The following is a 12,110-nucleotide window of genomic DNA, read 5'->3' as shown; positions in this document are numbered from 1 at the left end:
CGTATTTTAAGGAGCCCTGACTCCAGCCTGTAGATTTCATAGGTATACATCAGTTTAAAACAATCATTTATTCAAGTTTCTCTTACCCAAGTCAGTGTTAATTTGTTTCTGCTGCATTTGAAGTAATCTATCCCCAGGCCTTTCAGTGTTGTCTTGAATAATTGAGAGCTGATGGTTCACTGCTGCTAACCCTCAAGGGGCCCCTTCACTTCAGCAAGACTGGAGGGACTCCAGCTGGCTAGGACCGTAGTCCATGAAACTTGGATGGAGCCTAGGACGAACACCTGTTTGCACCAGGACAGAAGAAAGCCTTGCGCACGAGTATAAATCAGTTTCCTTCAAGTCATGGGAGTGTCTGTTTGACAATAGCATTTTCACGCTGCCTTATTTCATCAACTCTTAGGAAACATTTCTTTTTTAGAAAAATTTATGTGTATGGGTGTTCTACCTGCATGTGCGTAAATGCACCCGTGCTTGCAGTGCCCATCGAGGCCAGAAGAGGGCATCAGATCCCCTGGAACTGGCGTTAGAGAAGGTTGTTAGCTGCCATGTGGGTGCTGGGAACTGAACCCAGGTCCTCTGTGAGAACAGAGTGTTCTTAACCAGTGGACCATCTCTCCAGCCCCAGTAGAAAAATTTCTAAGCCTTAGTTTTCTCATTTAGAAAATGAAGCAGTAATACCTGTTCTCAAGCCTTCGAAATTGAAGATCAAATAGGGGATGTGAAGGCTCCCAGAAATGATTATAAACTGCCCCAAGTTTTTTTTCCCTTCCAGGGTGTCTTTTTAAATTCCTTTAAATTTATTATTTACTATGTGTATGTGTTTGATTGCACATACCATGGAGGCATGCAAAGGTCGGAGGAGAACTTGTGGAGTTGGTTCCCTCCTATTTTGTGGGACCCAGGGATGAAACTCAGTTCATCAGACTTGACAGGAAATGCCTTTATATACTGAGTTATCTTTTTGGCTCCAATCAATGTGTCTTTTAAAAAAATTAGTTTGAATAACTTCTTGAAATGATTACTTGAAAGCCACGGTGTAAGACCAGCTCTATTATATGATTAGAGAACACTAATAATTTTTTTGTTTATAACTCATTTTAACTTTTATCTGTTTTTTGTTTTGCATGTGCAGAAATAAAAACAGCTTTTCACCTAACGAATGAGTTCCAATTTCAAAGCTATTTTCTGGAATTGTGGGGTTTGCAGTTTAAGGATTGTAAAGAGTTGAAGGTGAATGAATACGTGCTCGTTCTGGGAGTGCAGACCCTAAAGAAAGGGCTTTGCTCAGCACCAGTTCATGTGCTTCTCCTAGTCTGGATGCAAGGTCCTTGAAGATCGTCCCGTAATCACAGAGACCGTGTCCCCTTGAGCCTTTTTCAGAGCGTGAGCACTGTGACCTGTTAGTGCTGTAGTTTCTCAAAGTGATTGCATTTCACTCCTCTCATAAACACAGCTTGTGAAAGAAACAAGGTTCTCTGTTAAACCTGTACTCTTTGACCAGAAGGAAAAAGCTCAGTCTTCTTTCAACACCTTACGTCTTAATAAAAGTCAACCCTTTTCATTTTTGTTAGGAGTTCTTTTGTATCAATTTGCAGCATCTTTTGTATGTTCACATACAAGTTCAATGTATTATAAAAGTGAGAATGAAGATTGGTCAGTAGGCCATTTTTGCCTTTTGTATTTTGATTCAGAAAAAGCTAACTAGCCAAGTCAGTTCAGTAGAGAATTAAAAGACCCATAATGAGGAAGTGCTTGTTAAAGACACTTCTTAATGCTGTTTGCTTTATTATACACATGACATATCCACCTTCTATATCGGTCTGTTATACTTCCCTATTATATATTTTGCCTGGAAATGTCAATAAAACATATATAATTAGGGACTGGAAAGATGGCTCAGTGGTTAAGAACACTGGTTGTTCTTGCAGAACACCCAGGTTTGAATCCCAGCACCCAAGTGGCAGGCAACAACTGTCCATAACTCCAGTTCCAGGGGATCCAACAGCCTCTTCTGTCCTCTGCAGGTATTGCATAACACGGCTGCACTTACCTACACATAGGCAATACACACATACACATAAAATAAAAATAATAAAATATGAAAAAAGACATTATATAAATAAACAAGACCAGGATTTATTTTATGTTTATAGGCTATTATTCCATTAAAAGATTGGAGAGGGGGTGGGTATTGAACTTGGTTATTTTTACTTGCTCTGCAGTAAAAAAAACACCTGTACAGTTGGCTCTCACAGTGGCAAGCAGAAGAAAGTCTATTTACATTTTTGCATATATAGTTTACGTGGCTACGTGGCCTAAAATATAGGCTGGATGCTTGCTTCAGTAATCAGATGTTGACTTTGGTGCTTCATGAAGTAGGCCAGATTCTCCAGCATGTACTGTTTGAGGCTGAGCAGCTGGGATGTAATTAATGAAGTGTGTATCAGAATCTCATGGAGGAATTAGGAAGAGTTTCACTATTGATTCTACATTGATTTCACATAGAAATGTTAATATTTTAGACTTGTTGGGCTAAATGAAATATCAATTTCAGCTTAAAAATTTTAAGATAAAATTACTATAAGACTTAAAAATACATGTTGTATTATATTTCTAATGCACAGTATGGTTGTGAGTAGTATTGGTATAAACATGTTTAGATAGTTCATGCTTATTACTAAATTACCTAATTTTATCCCTGATTTCTGTTAAAGGGGCTTATACTTTCTGGAAGCATTAATTTTTATTTTCTCACATTAAAGTTCCTGTTAGAATTTCTTCAAGAATTTGCTCATCTTTAAGAGGTTTCATTATAAAAAGTCAATTTTAAGTTCACTTTTGCTTAATGTGTGTGTAAACATTGCTTGGTCTAGCTTGTGAAGGAGGCGCTCTTCCCAGGGAACAAGCGCCCTCTTGTGGACTGTGAGGAATATAGCCTCTTCTCCAGTGTTTAGCCTTGGATTTAAGACCCTGGATGACTTGAGTAGGTTTTTGGGATGGGGAGGAGAATGGGAAAGAAAATCCCAAGGCTTACTGTAAAGATCTCTCTTCTCTGCAGCATCTCTTAACTGTCTTATCCCAGTTCTGGGACTTATTTTTCTTAGTTAAGTCATCTGAGTCTGAAACAACGTGATAAAGGTTCTGATTTGGAGATGTTAAAAATGTAAAGTTTTCATTAGTATATTTGGTTTTCTTCCAAAAGTTTGTAACTAAGGCTTTAAAAGATCCATTATGGGGCTGGAGAGTTTGTGCAGCCATTAAAGGCTCAGGCTCACAACTGAAAAGATCCATTATGAAAAGAAGAGTTCTATATTTCTGTTCTCCTTTGAGAAACTTAGGTGTTTTAAAGATTATTTATGAATATAAGTAAGCTTCCTTAGATAAATGAGAATGAAGAGCTGTGTAAAGAAGTCAGGTAATAGTTTCTCAAGAACTCATTTAGAGCCAGTGATGGTGGTGCAAGCGCTGAGACTGGAGAATTGGTATAGGTTGAAGGTCAGCCTGGACTACATATTGGGATTCTGTTTAAAAACAAAAGAAAACAACAAAAGGGAACTTAGTCATTATTCTAGTTTGTTTCTTCATTGCTGTGACAAAACACTCTGACCAATACCAACTTGGGGAGGAAAGGGTTTATTCAGCTTACATCTCCCAGGTCACAGTTCATCAGGGAGCCCAAGGTAGGAACTCAGGGCAGGAACCTGGAGGCAGGCGCTGAAGCACAGGCCATGGAGGAATACTGCTTACTGGCTTGCTCCCCTGTCCCTTGCTCAGTCTTATACAATAAAGAACAACCTGACCAGGGGTGGCACTGCCCACAGTGGGCTGGGCCATTCCATGTCACTCAAAAGTCAAGAAAATATTCCACAGACATGGCCACAGGCCAGTCCAATGGAGGCAGTTCCCCAGGCTCTGTCCACCCAGGTGTGTCAAGTTGACAACTAAAGCTGTCCAGCACAGTCATTTTGGAGACACATATTTCTTAAAAAGGAAACATGATTGAAAAGCCCCAGATCATACATTTCTTTTTTCATATTGATGTATTAGAGATGCAACATATAAACATATAGAGATCACTCAGTTCGTGCCTCTTCATCCCCACGTTTGACATTCAAAGCCTGCCAAACTGACGACTGAATTACTGAGATCGTAATACTGCAACAAAATAGATTTCTCATGACTAAGGTTTACTTTAACAAAATTCACTAAAGCAATTATGATATGACATCCAGTCAGTCAGCCAACCAAATTCTCCAAAGCATTTATTACCTTTCCAAACGGAGGTAAGAAGAACAGTTGTGAGTCCTTATAAGGAATAGATCAGTTGGATTTCCCTTTAATATAGAGAACTTGGCCACCAGATTTGAAGCCTCCAAATAATGTGAAAAATCATTCTAAGTATGAAAATATAGCACAAATACCAGTCTTTGTTGAAAGATAAGAAAAACCAAGGCTCTAACCAATCAGATCTGTCCTCAGGAAGGAGACTGAGTGCCTCAGTTCATCAGCAAAAGGAGCCAATATTTTTCCCAAACAGAAAAGAGCTGAAATAGTGGCTTCATTCTTATGAAAATATTGTCTACTGATTATTAATTAAAATGTTTTCATAAGCTTCTATGTGGGATTGGGCTTTTAGACCACCCTTTAATATTAGAGTATTAGTGTATTAGTATTGCTTTGATTATTTATTAGGTAAAGGGATTTATTTATTTTCTATTTTTTATGTATGAGTGTTTTGCCTGCATGCATGTAAATGCACTTGTGTTATGCAGTGCATTTGGAAGCCAGAAGAGGGTGTAGGATCCCCTGGAACTGAAATTACGGACAGTTGTTACCTGCAATGTGGGTGGTGGGAACAAAACCAGGTCTTTTGTAAGAGCAGCCAGTGTTCTTGACCTCTGAGCCATCTTTCTGGCTTCAGATAAGTAGATTCCTTGATGAAATAAAAGTTCATTCAGATATTCTTTCTCCAAAAATCAGCTTTTAGACGTGAAACATCTCTTTTTAGTTCTAACTTAAAATTGTTTTTAGTTCTTGATAACATTTCCAGAAATATATGTTTGTTTTGTGACTTCCAGTAAAGGCTTTTGTAATGAGGGTTTTGATTCAATGTTCTCGCCAAATGAGACAGCTGCTTTTTGTTTGGGTAGGGAGCTACCCACAGAAGGGGATCTTCCTGACAAATCCTTACTGTCTCCCATAGTGTGGTCCTGCTACTACTGTTTCTGTTTTCCCGTTTGTGAAAACAAAGCAGTGGGCTAGAGAGTCCCAGTGGATTAACAGCAAGCACATCCCTTGAGAGGAGGGTGGCCACCTGACACCCTTTGCCATGAATAGTCAGCATTGTGTGTGGGTCCTAGTCAAGGCAGGCCCCGTGAGCACAGTGAGATCCAGGCTCCTTACGCCTGTGTAGGCTTGCTGTAGCAACGTGGGCTTCAAAGAGAACGGGCTGTGGCTCCCGTGCTCGCTGCTCTTGCACTCGTGCGTCTGTTTTCAGTGAAGGGTTAGGAGGCTGCACCTGCTGTCATTCTCTCCCCAAGCAAGAAGCAGAACTTCCACTTGGAGCAAAACTGGAGTCCAGTAGTTCAGAGGAGGTTTCCTAAGAGAAAGTGTTATTTGGCATCTTGCTGACAGCTAGTCCCTAGAGAATAATTACTAATGCAAGTTAGCCATGCAGAATGTGCTCCCCCTGCTATTTCCCGTGGTGTACACAGAACTGATTAAAACAAATCGTTGCAAGTTGTTGAAATAGCATCATGAAAAATGTAACAGTTGGAAGGCAATATTGTGGCAAATAGCTTTGCAAGAAAGGAAGCTCAGGAGGCCCTTTGAAATGGTCTAGCCAAAGGTTCCGTGTGCTTTGTCACATGCCTTGCAAACACAGGATCCCAGTATGGGTGTCCCTAATGTGGAGAGACAAGCACCCTGACCCCAAGAGCCCCAATGAGTTGCTTCTCATAGTTGAGGCCTGCTGGGCAGACAGGCCAGCAGAAGTTCTCCTCATCTGGCTTAGGATTGGACTGAGGACTGGTTGTTGGCTGGGGACAGACAAGGGTAGTCAAGGCAGCAGTGTCAAGACAGCAGACTCCACAGACTGGGTGTGAAGCCACAGGGTATGGAGTGTTGGAACCCAGGCCACCTGTTATGCGCTCTGTTCCCTTCTGCTTTGCTTTGAAGGCTATGTCTCTGAGCTGGTTCCATATGGTTGTGTGTAGCTAGTGAGCCAGGGCTAGCTTCTCTTTGGGCAAGTTTATGGAAACATAGCAAAGGCAGAGATCTGAGAGTAGTACAAAAGCCCGAGGGCGGGGAATCGAGTTCAGCATCGCGTCTGCACTTCCTACACGTGAAACCACGACGTGTTTTCTTTCTCTGAGCCTTCAAGGATGGGTGCAAAAGAGCCATCACACCTGTTTTCCAGAGCCGCATTGAAGATAAAGTAGAAAAAATTAAATGTGAAACACCCCACATTATTCTTTCCATACAGCAAATGCTCAGGAAATAGTAAATTCCTATTTGGTATTTGCTGTATCTCTTGAAGTCCAGGTCGGACTTGAACTGGCTATGTAGCTGAGATTGCTGCCTTCTAGTCCTCCTGCCTCTATCTCCAGAATTCTGGGATTGCAAAAGGTGTGTGCCACCTCACCTGGCTTATGCAGTGCTGGGGAACCTGTATATGTTAGGAAAGTAGTCTACTGACTGAATTCTACATCCCTAGCCTACGTCTCATGATGTTTTTAATTTTGGTAGTGCTGAGGATCAAACCCGGGGCTTCGTGCATGCTAGGCAAGTGCTGTGTCACTGACCACACCCTCTGTTGCATAACTGAATGGTATTCATTTCTGAAGGTTGCATGATTGACGCAAACACATGGTTGATAGGGGAAAGCAGCTTTAAACTCATGCCCCATTGATATGGAGTCAGACAAGGGATGTGATATCTGTTGGGCCCTGAATATGTGTTGTTATGCACATTAACCTTGGTTAATCTTTATAACAACATAATGAAATATGTACAATTATCTTTGCTTATGAATGAAGAAACTGAAGCTCAAAAAGACCAATTTGCCCAAGGTCATGTAAGTAAGTAATGGTCAGACTGAAATAGATTTGTTTGGAATCAGGATTTATACTTCTTTACTTTCTCATGTTGCATTTGCTTTATAAAACATTTATTAATTTTATGTGCATGAGTGTATTGCCTGCATGTATATAAGTGTACCTGTGCTGTGTAACGTACATGGAGGTCAGAAGAGAGTGTTGGATCCCCTGGAACTGGAATTACAGACGGTTGTGAGATGGTGCTGGGAATCAAATCCTGGTCCTCTGCAAGAGCAGCCAGTTCTCTTAACCACTGAGCCATCTCTCCAGTCCCCGCATTTGCTTTTTAAAAGAGAAATTTTTTCTCTGTGTGTGTGTTGTATATGTAGTTGTGTATGTGCGTTCTTGTGTGTGGGTGCATGTGCAGGTGTCTACCTGCATGTGGAGTTCAGAGGTTGACACTGCAGGTCTTCCTGCATAACTCCTTGCCTTATTCATTGTGTCAAAGTCTTTCAGTTGAACTCAGTTTACTAATATATAGTCCAGCTAGCCAGCTTGCTCTGAGATCCTGTCTTTGTCTTCTGAGGGGTGGAGTTACAGGTGCAGCTGCATTTCCTTTTATGTGGGTGTTGGGGATCTGAGCTCATATCCTCACTCTTGCATGGCAAGTGCTGTCTGTGCCTGCTGAGCCATCTCTCCAGCCCTAAAGAAGATAAAATTTGAGAGACAGACTATAATAGTCACTTTTCAATACATAGTATCCATTTATCTTTTACTCTTAGAACAGGTTGGTCTTCATCTCCCTTGCAGGTTGGGCTCACTGGCGTCCTGGTTACTTTTCTCCTTTCTGTAACAAAATGCCTGACCAAAGCAACTTAAGGAAAGAAGGAAGGAAGGACTTAGTTTGACTCACAGTTTAAGGAGTACAGTCCATCATGGCAGGAAAGCATGGCGGCAGCAGGAGTATGAGGCAGCTGGTCACATTGTATGCTCAGTCAAGAAACAGAGCGGACAGGAAGTGGGGCCAGGCTCTAAAACCTCAAGGCTTGCCCTCAGTGATCCATTTCCTCCAGCAAGATCTCATAACCTCCCCAAACAGTGCCACTAGCTAGGGACCAAGTGTTGAAAGCCTATGGGGGCCATTTCAAGTTCTGACCACAACACCTGGGGGAGCTGCTCTTAGAACAGGAAGCTCAGGGGCAAGTGATCTTGGGAGATGAAGAAAAGAAAGACAGGGTAAAGACAATACAGTCACATCCTGTCCTGGACCTCAGGAACTATGCTGGTCCTTCACAGAAGTCTGGAGTTAGAGTGAGGATTGGACTTGTAAACCCTTGTTGAAAGAGCTATTGATGCAAGATCAATAGAGTTCTCTGGGAAGGGGCATGGAGTATTGGGCATAGAGTATCTGGGAAGGGGCAATAGAGTATTGATGAACAGAGTACTCTGGGAAGGGGCATGGCCTCAGGCAGCAGCTCTCCTCAGATGGGGCTGGTCCTGGGGAGTCTGAGGGCTGGGAGGTGAGACAGGCAGCTGATGGCCTTGCCACAGCTTGGTGGTGTTGCAGGGCTCTCTGGGACGTGCAGCTCAGCATCCACTGTGTTCTATGACATAATTCTCACAACGGAGAAAAGTAACACTGAATGTAGAAACACAGGCAGATTGTCAATGTTCTGAATTTGAAGCAGTTATAAAAGAAAGTGTTTGAACTTTAACACAGTGTTTTCCTGTTACACTGGCAGCTTCCACTGCAACCTGGACGCCGGGCTGTCTGTGTGCTTTATTCTTGATTGAGACTGAGTACAGATCTGCCATGTTCCTCATGCAGGGCAGAGGGCCCCTTCTCTCCCAGCTCAGATGAAATCATTTAGATGTCCTGTCATTCTAGATGGTTTCAAGATGAGCCTATTATTTTCTTTTTCATTAGGGTTTAGACCTGAAGATAAAGAATCCATCCAAGAAAAATTTTCCTATGAACAGCATTAAGGATGACAGTGCCTTAGCTGCTGTGGCTCAGATGTCTTGTTCTAGATTCTAAAAACATGTGAGTATTCTGGGGCTGGAGAGATGGCTCAGCAGTTAAGAGCACTGTCTGCTCTTGCAGAGGACCGGGGGTTCGATTCCCAGCACCCACATGGCAGTTACGAACCTGAAGCCCTCCTCTGACCTCCACAGCATGGTATGACATGGGTGCACTCACATACAATCAGGCAATATACTCATACACATAAAATAAAATTTTTTTTTAATTAAAAAAAAAAAACTTCATGAAGCTAGATGTGGTGGCACAGGCCTTTAATCCCAGCACTTGGGAGGCAGAGGCAGCTGGATCCCTGAGTTCAAGGTCAGCCTGGTCTACATAGTTCCAGGCCAGCTGGGGCTACAGGGAGACCCTGTCTCTTTTTTTTAATAATAAATAAAAATATAAAATAAAACCATGTGATGTATTTATCAGACTTTCTCTCTTCCTGTTCTCCATGTGGGAAATCTGGGCTGAAAGACCGGGCTTTATTATTATTTTTTGCTTTCTTATTGATTCCTGATGATGAGATGGTCATAGACATTGTTCTCTTCAAGGAACCTGTCAGTGTCTGGCTTTATTGACGGTGTGAGATAATCAAGCTAAAATCTCTCCATTTTAGTCCTCCACACTTTAAGATTTGTTTTCTTATATGATAGCTCCTGATTCATTACTACTTGAAAGGTGTTTGTTGAGTGCAGATTATATGCCAGGTCCACTTTCACATGCTGGGAATGGGCCAGCGAGCAAAACACACAGAAGTCTGTGTACTGAAGGCCATCTGCCAGTGATTCATATGGGAAGGCGCCTCTCTGCCCCTCAAGCCTTCCCAATGCTGTTAAAAATCTGTCCATATCCATTTGCTCTCATTTCCCATGCCCAGGCTACCCTAAAATCGCCATATTCTCATAAATCTCTTCTGCGTTGTTTGGCAGTCTGCATGCACCAATTCAGTTTCTTTAGCTCTGGTTCATCCCTTAACTGCTTGCTCATCAGAGTTTGGAAAACTGCTCCCTGGAAAATGTGCTTTAATAACTTCTCTCGCTTCCCCTCTTACAGAGTCTTTCTCTCTGAACCACAGCAGTAGCCTCTTCCTAACCTGCCTACTTGACAATAATTATTTTAGTCTTCAAATCTGCCTTTTAGGTTGCTGGCAAAATAGTCCTTGTATCAGGAGACTGTCCCAGGTTCTGATGATTCATGAACAAGGCTCACAGGTCTCAGCATATGTCAGGATCCAAGGCCATGATTTATTGTGGTCAACAGATCAAAATGAAGTCAGCAAGAAGAAAAGGTGTGTGAGGCAAAACTAGGCAGAAACTTCTAGAGACCTTTTGTAGCAAAGGCACATAGGTCAACCTTAATCCCTCAGCAAGGGATGTCCTAATATATGTAGAATGTTGTCAATCAGGGAAGCTCATGTCAGACATAGACACAGAATTGCTACTTGGGGACTGATCAGGTGGATACCTCTATCTGGCACGTTACCAGATTCCAGGTTCTGGAAGGAAAGCTGGTATTCAACTTAAGCCTTGGTGGTCTTTTTTGAACATCTTTTTTTAGCCTCTGTTGCTTGTGCATAGTGTTTATATGAGCAGTCTAGGCACAGTGAGCCACATCTCTTAGTTATAGAATAGTGGAACTCCTCCTCAAATCTAAGCTCCAGGATACCAGCTAAGGGACACCTTTCAAACAAGCCTTTCTAAGGATAGTGATTCTTGTCTGTTACATTAGCTCCTTCATACACTTCCTAAAATATAGCTCTGATTCATTCATTTGCGGAGTGTTTATTGAATATGATACATTAGACACAGTTTTAGGAACTAGGAATATATTATAAGCAATAAGGATAAGCCCTTGTCTTTGTTTTGATCAATAAGAGAAGGCAGATGATGAAGAGAGAAACCAATGTGTAATAAAAGTCAGCTGGTGATCAAGACTTTGTGATAAAAGGACGTGGGATGTGGAAGGCACATGTTAAATGAGCTCACCAGGAAAGGCTTGCCTGAAGAAGATTTTGTCAGAGACTTAAAGGAGCATTCAAGAAGAACAGGAAGTGAAAATCTCAGTGGTCACGCGAGTTTGGCGTGTTCTAGAAACAGGTAGGCCAGTGGTGCTGGAGGGAATGTGGAAGGTAGAATAGGAAGAGGTAAGTTTGGAGAAATAGGGAAGAAACCACATTGCAGTGGCTACTGGAGAGAGCAGAGTGAAGAGCTGGGCTGTTACTGTAAACACGGTAGAAATTTCTCAAAGTGTTTTGATATGATCTCATACTTAAAAAACATTTTTATTGATTTGAGAATTTCACACAATGTATTTGATCACATTCAGACTCCTACCACCTCTCCACCACCACCTTAGGACCCACCTCCTACTTTATATCCCCTATTATTATTTCTCTTTTAAAAAATAGGCCTATTGAGTCTCATCTGTGGTTCGGGGGCAGGAGAGAGAATGCAGTAACATAAAGGGAATACTGGATAGGATGGGTTGAATGGGTGGGAATGGGTGTTTCATGGGGTTTAATGGAGAAGCAGGCGGGTGATCGTGTAAAGTTACCATGTTAGTTGTTGTACCCAAATTGACTGTAGGAGAAGCAAGAGGGGAGGTAGGCCAAGAGACAAATGAGATGCTGTCCTAGCAGCTTGAAGTCATCATGGAGGCTGGAGTAGGGCGGGGGCAGCTGGGGGGCAGTGTGACCTTCAGTGTGCGGAGCGCCTGTCACCCACGTGGGTGCAGTACGTAGTTGAGATGCCTTGCTCTGAACTAAGTTTCAATCTTGAATTTTTTCCCATGAAAAAATTTTCAAAATTCTGTCTTATTCAGTTCATGTTTAAAGCAATGTTTATGATTTAAACATTGAAGACTTTCTTTCCTCTGTGTACATTTTAAACTCAAGCTCAATGTGAAAAACTATGATCCCCCTTAGTCACTTTTTTGCATCCAAACGTTACCCTTTCTTCAAAACCTTTTCCCAAATTCTTCCCCGTCTTCTGCCACAGATTTCGTTTCTCTTCTCTGTGTTCCATATACATCACACATCTATTGCT

General features: G+C 41.9%; 1 protein-coding gene across 8 annotated transcripts in view; it reads left to right on the top strand.

The window, feature by feature from the left end:
* Positions 1-12,110, top strand: part of Tmem117 (transmembrane protein 117) — a 530,788-nt gene that overhangs the window by 31,808 nt on the left and 486,870 nt on the right. The gene's annotated exons all lie outside the window — the stretch shown is intronic.

This window comes from Nannospalax galili, unplaced genomic scaffold (assembly GCF_000622305.1).
Source record: "Nannospalax galili isolate Female #2095 unplaced genomic scaffold, S.galili_v1.0 scaffold232, whole genome shotgun sequence".
Taxonomy (NCBI): domain Eukaryota; kingdom Metazoa; phylum Chordata; class Mammalia; order Rodentia; family Spalacidae; genus Nannospalax; species Nannospalax galili.
This window is presented reverse-complemented; position numbering and strand designations above follow the sequence as displayed.